Genomic DNA, 13,286 nt, shown 5'->3' on the forward strand with positions numbered 1-13,286 from the left:
AGTCTTAGGGTTTTGTGGCTGCACGATCAGAAATTATGGAATTGTTTTCTTCTTCCTTCCCAGAGTAATTTTTAAACTTCCATTTCTTGTATAATTTGCATAGCTAGGACTTTGGAACAATGTTAAATAAAATAAAAAAGAATGGCTATTCTTCTCTTGTTCCTGAATTCTCGTATTTTAGCATGAAATATGACATTGGCTGTTTAGTATCCATATTCTTTCTCATATTATAGAAACATTCACTTAATAGAGTTTTTATTGTTGTTTTTCAATGCTTTTTCAGGACCTATTATAACGCTAATATACTTTTTCTCCTTGAACCTACTGTGATAAATTATCAATGAAGCTTCTATCTCTAAATCATTCCTGCATCTTCACAATAAATTTAACTTGCACACAAATGTTTGCTTGTTGCTTGTTTGACTAATTGGGTTTTGTTTAAGAACTTTAAAGCTTATGTAAGACAATTATTTATTGTTCATGTTTACAAAGGACTGCTTATGTTTACTTTCCTCTATTGTCAAATTTTGATGTAACAGCTACACTAAAATGAAGTAGATTATTTCTCATAATTTTTTGAGTACTGGATTATATTAGCTAGGTTAACACTAGCTAGTTGCTATAACAAACAATCCCCAAATGAATCTCAAAGGCTTAACCAAATATGTTTATTTTCAAATTAAAATTATGACACAGTTATATGTGGGTTGGGGCAGTGGTATGCTAGGGCTAGTTCATCCTGCATCACAAGAACTGATTATGTGCATCCATTCCAAACTGTGTTCAGTGACATCACCTTGGTTGCCTAAAAGCAGCCATAGTGGGAGTATACATGACAGAAATTAACAAATGTTACTGACTAGAGCCTTTCCCCGTACCCCAAATGGGTCACTAAATGTTTATCAGTACACCACCATTTGCTGAGTGGCTCTTCTGCACATCTCTCCTCTAGGTGAGGACTCAGGGATCCTGGCTCATTCCATCACGTGGCTCTGTCCTCTGAGGGTTCCTTCACTGTGAGCTTCAAAGAAGAAAAGAGAGAGCATGAAAGATCCTACAGGACCTTTTATAGGTCAGGTCTGAAAGCAGTATTCTTCATCCATTGACCAGAACTTGTCACATGGGATCCTTTAGATGCAAGAAACATGAAAAATGCCACCTTTCTTTGTCTACATCTCTTCAGAACATTTTAATACTGCCCCACTGCTCTTTGTTGGCACCAGAACTAAAATTTCTCATTATATTGCTTTATATTTTGCAGATTAATTTCTCCCTTCTTCATTCCACCCCCAATATTTTATTTGCTATCTTTGTCTATTTGTTCTTCCCAAATGATTTTAGAATCCATTTGTGAAATTCAAGAAAAATATTCCATTTGTAGTTTATTTAGATAATATTAACTTTATAGTTTTGAGGATTAAGATAGATTAGTTGATCTATATATTACCTCAATAAGTTAACTCTAATATTAAATAACTCCTTAATTCCTGGAATTAAATCTCTTAGATTATGTTGTATTATTCTTTTAATATACTGCTGAAATTGAATGAATATAATGTAATTTAGACTTTTTACAGGTAATTGCCAAATGCATTTGGCTTCTAATCTCAGTCTCTCTCTCTCTTCCCCTGATCCCTTTTATGTCATTGTCAGATTTTACTGTTAGCTTGAGAAAATCAATTGAGAATTGACCCATCCTTTTCTATACATCATAGAAATTCAAATGGCCTGAAAATTAAGTTCCTTGAAACCATCTGACATTGTTTGCCAACTTTTAAAATGTATTCCATAGTTTTTGGCTCATTTCTTTTTCTTACTTCTTTCTGAATCAATTCTTTTAGTAATAAATAATAGTCTTAAAAATAATTTCTTCAATTGATATTTTCCAAATGATTAGCACAAAATTGATCACAGAATTATGTCAGGGTGGAGGAGTGGGAACTTGATTGGGAAGGGGCACTTCTGAAATTAAAATAAAAAGTTTCTATTTTGATCGTGGTGGTGCTTATGTGGTGTATACATTTGTCAGAACTTATTGAAATTTACACTCGAAATCAATAAATCTTGTTGCAAACAAACCATCAATAAAGTGGATTTCTTTTAAAAAGCTTTTTAAATATTTGGTTATTTTCAATTTGTCGATCACATGTAAAATGTTGTGTGTTTTAGTCTTTTGTGGTTGCAATAAGAAGGCGTTCTTCTTTCATTTAATAAGAAAGGGCTGTGACTAATTAGCTTTTCTCAACCACCAACTATATAATGTATATATCCAATTTATATACACGCAATTGATAGTCAACTAGGGTGACCAATCATTCTGGTTTGACAAGGATGGAAGGATTTCCCAGGATGGAGGACTTTCAGTGTTAAAACCAGGAAAGTCTTAGGCAAACGAGGAAAGTCCCAGACAAGTCAGGATGAGTTGGTTACCCTAAGTATATAGCTGAAGACACTTAGCATTTCTTACAGTATACAGTAAATGACATATTATATAGCAAGAGAAAGTAAAGAGACCTAGCATGAACATAGGCTTCATGGCAGATAGAATTTACACATTAATTAATTTTTAAATGGTATAAGAAAGTTTTGATAAATGCCTAATTCTGGTACTAGTCATAGACTTTGAGAACTAGGGTACCCACATTGCTAGTTTACCATGGTAGTTACCCATCAGCGCTCAGTGTCCTGAAACTACGTTGGAACCTGCAGAATCTTCCTGGTTCTGGTCTGCAGTCATCAGAAACACCAAACATCTAACAAAAATGCCAAGTCACTGGACCTATGGGGTTAGTTCATTTTGAAAACGGAACTGGACTTTCTACCAAGAACCAGAAAAATGTTGAAAACATAAAACAACAAAAATCTGTGGTGTGTTTGTAGAAACCAAGCCTCTTACCCTGATCTAAACCAGACTGTTCTCCTCCTGGCTTCCTCCCCTTTTCCCTTAATTAAGCTAACTGGAAAGGCAAGGCTTTCATCAGACCAAGACGACAATCTTCCTACACTAATCTCCAGGACAAAACAGAGAATCTGGTCTGGAATCGAATTTGAAATATTAAAGAAAACTGACTACCAGCTTAATGTTGTCACTGTCCTAGGTTTATTTTTCTTTCTTTTATGTCTGATGTCAAGGAGAAAATAATGTCCTCTGCTGGACATTTCAGCATGTTCGCATTTTGAGATAATTAAAATTAATGGTGGAGGGCCAAACTAGCACCAAACAATCCCTGTGATTCCCATGTACACAGAAACACTTTGTAATGACTTTCGCTTAATCTGGGAGCCTGGCAAGCTGCCCCAAACCACCTAGATCCAAACTAGATCCAAACAACAAAGTTCCCTTTTCAAAAAGAAAAAATTTATATGCTGGAAGTTAGAAATTAGGCCGACGGTAAAATAAGCTCTGCAAATTGCTTTATCCATTCGGGTTTTTTCTCCATCTATGTTTCTTCCTTTTCCAGCTTGAATGGCAGTTCTTCTAGTACACAGGGCAATGATGGTGCACCTCACAGCTATTGGAAAAGCAAGTCTTCCATAGGAAGGGGCAGAAATGAGTTTTCCTTAAGGATCTGTAAACCCAGGAAACTTGATTCTGAGAGATCATCTGTGAGATTCATTCAGGGAGGAAACTCAGACACAATGGTCATTGGTCGTACGGCAGGCGGTAGTTGACAGGATGTTTTTCAATAGACTTTTACCAACTGTTTAACGGTCTATGTGATTCGTGCATAAGAATATCTTGCTTAATAACTTTTAGTAATCTCTTATCATCCACAGGGTAAACTCCAGACTCCTAAACCGCTTGGCATGAAGCCCAAGACTTTTCTTAAACTGGGACATTGTTACTTTTCTAGCTTCATTTTCCTACTGACCATCCCATATGTCACACGCCATAGCTATCAAACACCTTGTAGTTTTCTGATATGTGGTGCTGTTCTGGGTACATACTCTCCCCACTATTTAGGAAACTCCTAAGTCACTTCATGAATAATCTAGCACTGGACATCTGGTAGATTCAGGATATTTGCTGAATAAATAAATTTTAGAGCTTAACTCAAAAATCACTTTTTCTGACTTTCCTACATGAAATAAGGACTCCATTTTCTGTCTTTCCAAAATTCCTTGGATGTATTTTAGCATGGTGGTTCACAACCAGGTGAGATTTTTGCCTCTCGGGAGTATTTGACAATGTCTGGAGACATTTTTGATTTTCACACTGGAAGAGTGCTACTGGCATTTAGCGGGTAGTGGCCAGGGACGTTGCTAAACATCTTACAATAGCCTCCACAAGAAAGAAATATCCAGCCCAAAGTATTAATAGTACCAAGATTGAGAAGCTGTGTCAGCAGAACTCATCTTTTTAGAATAGTCATCTTGGGGTGCATCTGTCTCCTTTGTTAGACTGTAAACTTCTTGATGTCAGGGTCTATATCTTAACTCTCTTTCCATTCCCACTGTTTAGCATAATGCCTGGCATGTGTAAGATGCTCACTGAGTGTTGAATTAAAGAACAAATAATTATGCACCTTATGAAATGTAAAGATAGGGCTAGTTGACACGTGACAATATGAATTATAAGCTCAAAGAATTTCCCAGTTTCAAGGAAATGGTATCTTTTCACTTTTTCCACTCCAAAGGGATTTCTTTCCAATGGTTCCTCACTTTGCTGGCAGTACCATGTTGGGAAGTACCTTCTGCCTTGGGAGAAGTAGCTTCTACATCACTGCACTTTTTTCAGCCTTAAAAATCAAACTAAAGGTTGACATTCTAGTTTCATGCCAACTCTCAAAAGCATGGTCTCGTTGTAATTGGTGTCAGCTCCAGCATTTCAGAATGGTCCATAAATAGTCCCTATTTGGGAGCTTTTGGAACTGCTATTTTGATACCTCCTTTATGTGTATTCACTTGGATTCCAGCCATTTGTCAGGGAAACCATTTGAAAAGGCAATTTGAAAGCCCACCCACATGATCCCAGCACCTCTTTCTTCTTGCTGATGGTATTAGACTAAAATTGGTCTGATTTTGAGTTTACCCACCCCTCTGACTAAGTAACTAGATTATGTTTAGAGTAAGAACTCAAAGAAAAATGGTCTAACACAATGGTCTAACAGAAGTTTGTGTTTCTCAGGATTCTTAGCAAGAACCTCCTCTTTTCATTCCAATTCCTACACAGAATTGTGTTTTGCTTGGAAACACTGCAAGCAAATTATGGTCAGAGCTGATGTTTATCATAATGAAAATGTGAGGGGTATGATTTTCATTTAAGGGTTGTACTTTCAGAAGTGCCCAGAACATTTAGGAAGAACCACCCTGCTTTGCTAAACATTTGAGGTGGGATTATTCTTACCAACCAAATAAAAACATGCACAATTCTGTTTAGATTCCCAGGAGAATTCCCACAGGGGTAAAAATTTTCCATCTTTCCCCAGGAGAATTTTGCCTAATAGTCTTCTTGAAATGTGAATTTTTATATTGAAAATTATACATTTGACTTAATAACATAATTTACAAAGCTTAATGAATATATTTCACAGTAGCACTTTGCTTCATTTAAAAATCAACCAACAGTTTGCCGTGGTTTGAATGTTTATCTCCTCTGAAACTAATACTGAGATTTAATTGATATGGAGTCTTTAAGAAGTGATTAGGTCATAAGGGCTCTGTCCTCATGAATGGATTAATTACATTATCAAAGAAGTGGGTTAGTTATTATAAGATTGAGTTTGTTATAAAAGTGAGTTTGGCCCTATTTCCTCTCTCTGTCTTGAGTGTGGGCTTCTGCCTTTCACCCTTCTTCCAGGAAATGACCATCACTAGGGGCTGGTGTGATGCTATTGGACTTTCCAGCCTCCAGAACCATGAAAAATAAATTTCTTTATGAATTGCCCAATGTGCAGTATTCTGTTATAGCAGCAAAATTAACTAAGCTAGAAAATTCGTACCATTAAGTGGGGTTATTGTTACAATGAATACCTGAAATTGTGGAAGCAGTTTTGGAACTGGGTGATAGGTAGAGGCCTATCCAAAGCCTGGAGAAGCAGGTTAGAAAAAAACTTGTATTGCTGTTGAGCGCAAAGTTAAAGATGATTCTGGTGAGGGCTCCGATGAAGCAAATACTAGGTAAAGTCAAAATTTTCTTAGAGATTACTTAAGGGTTGTTACCAAAATGTTGATAAAAATATGAACAGTAAAGATGATTATGAAGAGGTCTCAGATGGAACTGAGGAACAAGGTATTGGGAACTAGAGCCAAGACCATCTCTGTTATAAAATAGCAAAGAGCTTGGATGAACTGTATTCATGTCTAAGGGCTTTATGGAAGGTGGAGTTTAAGAGTGACAAACTAGCATATGTGATAGAAGAACTATCTAACCAACAAATAATGTAGAGGCACAATTTGTAGTTGAAGGGGAAGTAGAAAAGAAAAATATGAAAAATTTGCAACCTGGCCATGTAAAGAACAAAAAAGTGTGCAAGGGTGTGTCCACACAATCATTTACTAAAGAGATTACCAAGAACAGAAGGAAGCCAAGTGCTGTTCACCATGACCCTTGGAGAAAGGCTCGAAGGTATTTCAGAATTCTTTGAGGCTGCCTCTCCCATCCCAGGTTCAGAGCTCTAAGATGGCAGAGGTTTTGGGAGGCAGGTTTAGGGTGCCCTCAAATCTCTGCTTTCTGAATCCCAGTATAGTGCTCCTTGGCTGCCCCAAATAGCTGCAGGAAGCAGTCAAATGCCTAGGCAGATAGGGGCAGGTCCCCAGTGAAATCTGACCTTTAAGCTGAAGACAGTTTAAAGCCTGAAAACCAAGGTACAAGTCTTTGATAAATCCACAGACTGGATTGAGAACCTCTCTTCCTGTTTGGCATGCTTTCCTCTGATTGATCCCCACCCTTCACTTATTTTACATATTCTACCCTTCCCTAATTGGTTTTCTGCACTGTCATGTCCATTTTTGAGAGGTGCCTTTTTTTAGTCCTTTTTGCATGCTCACAAACCAATTAGCACACACTTCCCCATTCTGAGCCCATAAAAGCCCCAGATTAAGCCACACTTGAGGACTGCCTGCCTTAGGGTTGGGGGAACTACCCAACTCCAGGAAAGGTGCTGCTATTTTTGGGTCCCGTCTCCACTGAGAGCTGTCACTCAATAAAACCATCCACCCTGCTTGCCCTCTAGTTGTCAGCATAACCTCATTCTTCTTGGACATGGAACAAGAACTCAGGACCCTCTGAATGTGAGTAGGAGAAAGGTTTCAATACTATAGCCCTCTGCCCTCAGCCAGGTGGTCACTCCAAGTGACAGGAAGCAGCAGTTAGACTGGGCCAGCCTGAGAGTCACAGGTCAGAGTGGAGCGATGGGACTGAAAGAGCTGTTAGCATGCCCCCATCCACTGAGCTGTGAATGGTAGGAATAACATACCCTTTGGGGCTCTGGGATTGCTGATGTCCATGAATTTTTTGGGTGCCACCACATTCCTCTCATTCAGATGCCAGCACCCAGGGCAGAAACAGATCATGGGATGCCTAGCCCAGCTGCATGCCCTGGCCCATGCCTGGCCTCACCAGATCATGCAGTGAGCATATGAATCCAGGTGGAAATGCAAGCCAAGTGCAGCTTGCTGGGCCAAGTGGGTGGGGTACCTCCTGCAGCAAGCCTGGAGCCTAGTGAGGCTCTGGACAGGGGTGTCACTAGCTGCAGAGGACTCCAGCTAGTGAAGCAGCACTAAAAATATCCAGCATCACTGTCATTCCAGAAAAAGGAAGTGGTAAGCCTTGGTGGCACCCATGTGGTACTAATTCTGTAGGGACACGGACTACAACAGCTGTGGGGGCATGGTTTTCTCCAGATAGATTCCAGAGAACATTGCAAATAGCTTAGGTATCTAGGCAAAAACTTTCCACAGGCACAGAGCAAAGCCATCACAGAGAGTTTCCACTAGGGCAGTGCCTAGTGGAGCCATAGACGTGGCTCCACCTTTGAGACCACAGAACTGTAGAGCTACCAGCATGCAATGCTGCCCTGGGAGAAATAAAGGCACAAGACTCCAATTCATGAAAGCTAAAGTGTGAGCTGAGCCCAGCAAAGCCATGGGAACAGGGCTGCTCAAGACCTTGGGGGCCCAGTGTATTTAGGATTTGGAACATGCAGTCAGTGGAGATTATTCTCCAGCCTTAAGACTTAATGCTGTTTTCTCTGTTGGGTTTTGGACTTACTTGGGATGATTTACTCCTCTTTTCTTGCTTATTTCTTTTATTTTTGGAATGGGAATGCCTATCCTATGCTTATGCCACCATTTTATTTTGGAAGCATATGACTTGTTTTGATTTCATAGGCTCACAACTGGAGGAAATTTGCCTTAGGGTAAATCATGTCTTCAGTCTCACCCATATTGGATTTAGATAAAACTTTGGACTTTGAACTTCTCAGTTAGTGATAAAACAAGTTAAGATTTTGGGGGCTATTGGGATGAAATGAATGTATCTTGTATATGGGAAGAACATGAGTTTTGGGAGGCCAAAGGTGGAATGCTATGGTTTGAATGTTTGTTGCTTCCAAAACTCATGCTGAGATTTAATAGATTTGGGGCTTTTTAAGAGGTGATGAAATCATGAAGAATCTGCCCTCATAAATGGATTAATGCCATTATTTCAGGAGTGGATTAGTTATCATGAGACCGGATTTGTTATACAAGTGAGTTCAGTCTGGTTCTTTCTCTCTGTCTTGATTGCTGGCTTCTGCCTTTCACCATGGTATGACCCTTACCAGATGCTAGTGCCATTCTCTTGGACTTCCTCCAGAACGAGGAGAAATGCATTTCTTTTCTTCATAAATTACTCAGTTCTGTGGCATTCTGTTATAGCAGCAGAAAACAGACTAAGAAACAATTATTATATGTGTTACAGTTTGCAAACGATAGATGAAGATTCAAAGAAGCATAATATGTGAAATTTATATTATAGCCTAGGAGCTTTGATAGGGACCAGAACGTATAGATGTAAAAGGCTTACACATTGTCATTGCATGACAATGCACCATTGACAATGTTATTCAAATGGTAGTAAAATAAAGAGTTCAAAAAATGAGAACTATATATGTGTGGATGAAAGCACTTACAGAAGCGTTATCAAAGAAATAGAATAGATAAATTTCCTTTCATATCCTTTTCTGGACTCCCATAATGTTGTGTTTTTTATTCTGGAACTCTCAGAACAGTCATATATTGAATTTGTTCATTGTGTGTCTTCTCTATTCCCTGACTTCATCAGCTTCAGGAGAACAGAAGCTAGGACTACCCAGCTCTGTATCTACAAAGCAAATAGCACAGTGTCTGCTGCAGAGAAAATTTCTACAGAGATTAGTTGAAGAGAAAGTGACAATACTTATGATGTCACTTTCTTATGGACACTGGGTAAAAGTGCCCATTATAATGATACAAAAGGAAAACAAAGCCAAGTGCAGTGGCTCACACCTGTAATTTTAGCACTTTGGGAGGCCGAGATGGGTGGATCATTTGAGGTCAGGAGTTCGAGACCAGCCTGACCAACATGGTAACCGCCCCTTGTCTCTACTAAAAATACAAAAAGAAATTAACAGGGTATGGTGGTGGGCACCTATAGTCCCAGCTACTCGGGAGGCCGAGGCAGGAGAATCGCTTGAACTCGGGAGGCAAAGGTTGTAGTGAGCCGAGATTGCGCCACTATACTCTAGCCTGGGTGACAGAGGGAGACTTCATCTCAAAATAAATAAATAAATAAATAAATAAAAATAAAAGGAAAACAAGACACCAAAGAATTTATCATATTGGATACTGTCAACAGATGAGGCACAGTCAGTTGTAGATCCCCAAGTGAGACTCAACATCATCTGAATTTTTTCACTCTACCAAAATCCAATTGATTTTGTCTCCTTCTGTAGTTACAAAGGACAAGAATTAGACCTGTGTGCCCACTTAAAATCATTATTTAGTTTTAGTTTCCCATCCACATTCTTAAAATGACTAAATTGAAAATAATTTAAAAGCCACATTAAACACTAAATCAAAATCCTCAAGTTAATGCCTGCATCTCTTTCTTCATGGCCTAATTCATAACTTCTTTAGAGTCTGGAATTTACTCCAGGGCAATTCTGCAAAGATTCTGTACTTAATTGTAGTTTGAGATCATTATTCATGCTCATGAATTGCACTGAATTTACACATAAATTTTACTTGTCTAATTTTCTAATTACTGAGAAGAGGTAATGTGACAGCATCTTAATCTAGGAAAAACATCTCAAACACTTTTGCACACGTTTTGCATTTGGCATAACCTAAAACATATTTCCCCCACAACTTTTTCCCTTAACTCTTAAGCCCCTGAGTCTTTCAAGGGAAACTCAATACTTTTTATCTGGATTCATTTACACTCTCATTTACTCATCAGCATGGTGTTTTGTAAGAGATATTTAATATTCTCCAAGAGCCCTTTTTTCTCTTGCACATTTCAAAGATTTTCCTGTAGGAAACACTATGTTCCAAGCCATAAATTGAGTCTGAATCTAGAAAACAGGAGTTGGGGGAAGCCATAAATTCCAAATGAATTCCAAGTGGCACTGATTTTAACTGCCCATTATACGTATAATGTGGTTACCGAAATGAGAACTGAGTGCACTGAGTGAAGAAGACCTTTTACATTTGGTGGCATTAACTTTGCACCAGTGCAGATGCTTAGGAAAGAGTAATGCGTATCTTCACTCTCACTGTGTTGACTGAGGACAGTTTCTTTTTCAGGAAAGAGGTACCCACAACTGACAAATCCTCTCTGGGAGTAATCAACTTTCCACAGAATGACTTTCTCCTACTGGAAGGCAAGGGCCAACACCATGAGTAAGCTGCCTGTCACAGTGGCTGAGGGGTGTTCCCACTCAGGACCCACTAGGCAATACGGTAGCAGCCCTAACTCTTCCTGCAGCCCATTCAGGATGAGTGAATTTCTTTTTATTGCAGATATTGAAAACCAGCTTCAGTGAGTTATTTTTAAAATAAATTTTTGGAAGGATACCAGAGCCTTCCTTAGAATTCAAGGAAAAATGGGAAATCCAGCTTCTTAAGACATACAACCAAGGGGACAGTGTCAAGGAAGCTGGGCAGGCACTCAGACAGTGCCTAACAGTACCAACCAGTGCACACTAATAATTCACAAACTGACCACCCTCCCAACACTTTCCTTACTACCTAGCTCCCGGCCTGCTCTTTAGATACTTCTTCTCTTCAAGAAGGAGTTTGTGGCCACACTATTTTCTTTGGTTTTAAAAATTACCTTAATTCCTATAATTGGTTATTTGTCTGTAGACAGTTGACCATATTGTTATTACTTACAGATATCACATTAAAAACTTACTCTTACATAATTGTTCACGGTGCTCGTGGTATCTTGTGAGCCACCTGTTTTTCTTTTTTTTTAAGTTATCGGTTCCTATAACTGACTTACTCTGGTCATGAAGGATGGGTCTCTGTGTACTATAGTAAGAGTTCAAATATTCCAACCTGAATGCTTATAATTGTTGGGTGTGTGTATGCGTGTGTGTGTCTGTGTATGACAAACACATCTCAACACCTGAGAAACCTGGCTCAAAACAGATAAGATAGTTTCTCTCTTTAAAATATGTATTTGTTTATTTATAGACAGGGTCTCACTCTGTCACCTAGGATGGACTGCCATGGTGGGATCATAGTTCACTGCAACTTTGGACTCTTGGGCTCAAACGATCCACCCAGTTCAGCCTCCCTGGTAGCTAGGACTACACAGGCACATGCCACCATGCTTGTTTGTTTATTTGTAGAGATGGGGTCTCATTATGTTGCGCAGACTGGCTTCTTTTAAATACTTTAATTTCTAAATAAAAAACACTTTTAAAAGTAACTATCTAGTCAATACATATCCCCAAATGCATGCATGTGAAACTAACATTATTATTACATAATACATAATTATTACATTATTAATACATATTATATAATACATTATTACATAATACATAAATACTTAATTATTACATCTTTAATTAATACATTATTACATAATACATAAAGTCATAAATGTACCTTTTAGAAAAATTAATGGGATATTGTTAAAAATTATGGATAGAATGTCAGTCTATTTTGAACTATTTAAATCCATACATTTTAAATTTGGTAAATTTCTGCTGGAATTCCTAGATGGCCAAATGATGCTTAAGGCAAGGTAAAACTTACTCTTTGCAACCCAGACCTTATAAAAATCTTATCCTACTTCTAAGAAGCAGATCTATTCAAGAACTGCAAATCAAATGGAGTCTTATTAAAGGCAGATCCTGCAGCCATGCTATTTATTGGCATGCTTGCCAACATGAATCCAAAGTGCTCATTTTCAGGAGGCATCACGTCCACATTCTTAAAGTTGAAACGTCCTTGTAGAGAGGAAAGTCACTAGTGTGTTCTTTTTTTTTTCTCTGATTTTACTGAGTCAAAAGGAAAACCTCTAAACAGGGCTTGTTTTAATCATCTGCCAAACACATGGGCCCAAGGTTTTCCTCCAAGGGGAGGAGATCTCACAGCCAGTCCAGGGGAATAACATTACCCACAAGGAGCAAACAATACCCTTCAGCAAGCACCTTCTTTTCAGGTATACACAGGCTCAAAATTTTGACATCTAGAAGACAATATTTGGAGAAACAGAAGCATCAACAGTAAAGAAATGCACAATTGGTAGAGGGCATTGGGCAACATAATATCTCATCTATTCGCAATATGGTGCCACACATTCCCACAATTTAACATGGGTCTCAAAGAAATCAGGTTGTGGTCAAATAAGAATTTGAATTTAAAATGAATTAAAATGTGTTTCTTACCAATTATAGCTTTTTGCATAGACGCTTTAAAAAGATTGTGGTTTGAAAATGCTTACGATCATAAAACAATGAAGCAATAGAGTCTTTAGAGATACATCAGCACTGCACCCTGGTGTAACAGATGAGGGAATTAGAGAATTGAGTTTCCCAAATGGCAGAATTGTTGTGTGGCAGATTTCAGGCTACAATTGGATTTTATAGTTTCCAGTGATTTTCCCCAGTTTATTTGGAATTAAAATGTGAATTCTGATTTGAGGATTTATAAAAGCCCATGGGCGACTCTACCGTTGATGCTATGTATTTTTTCTGTACTGAGATTTCATGGAGGTCATGAGGAAGTGGAAGATAATTTCTGTCCTAAATAATGTGTGAATTAAATCACAATAAAAGGATCCATTGCCCACAGCGTGACTCTAGATA

At 38.3% G+C, this 13,286-nt stretch overlaps 1 long non-coding RNA gene across 1 annotated transcript in view; it reads right to left on the minus strand.

Annotated features, from left to right (window-relative positions):
• Positions 1–662: 662 nt before the first annotated feature.
• The window catches only part of LOC105731641 (uncharacterized), a 130,414-nt gene continuing 117,790 nt past the window's right edge, over positions 663–13,286 (minus strand). Inside the window, exon 6 of the long non-coding RNA XR_001110796.3 lies at positions 663–1,021. This is a non-coding gene — a long non-coding RNA (uncharacterized LOC105731641). The remainder of the gene's footprint in view (positions 1,022–13,286) is intronic.

This window comes from Aotus nancymaae, unplaced genomic scaffold (assembly GCF_030222135.1).
Source record: "Aotus nancymaae isolate 86718 unplaced genomic scaffold, 86718_ANA_hifiasm-v0.15.2.pri h1tg000065l, whole genome shotgun sequence".
In the NCBI taxonomy this organism is placed as follows: domain Eukaryota; kingdom Metazoa; phylum Chordata; class Mammalia; order Primates; family Aotidae; genus Aotus; species Aotus nancymaae.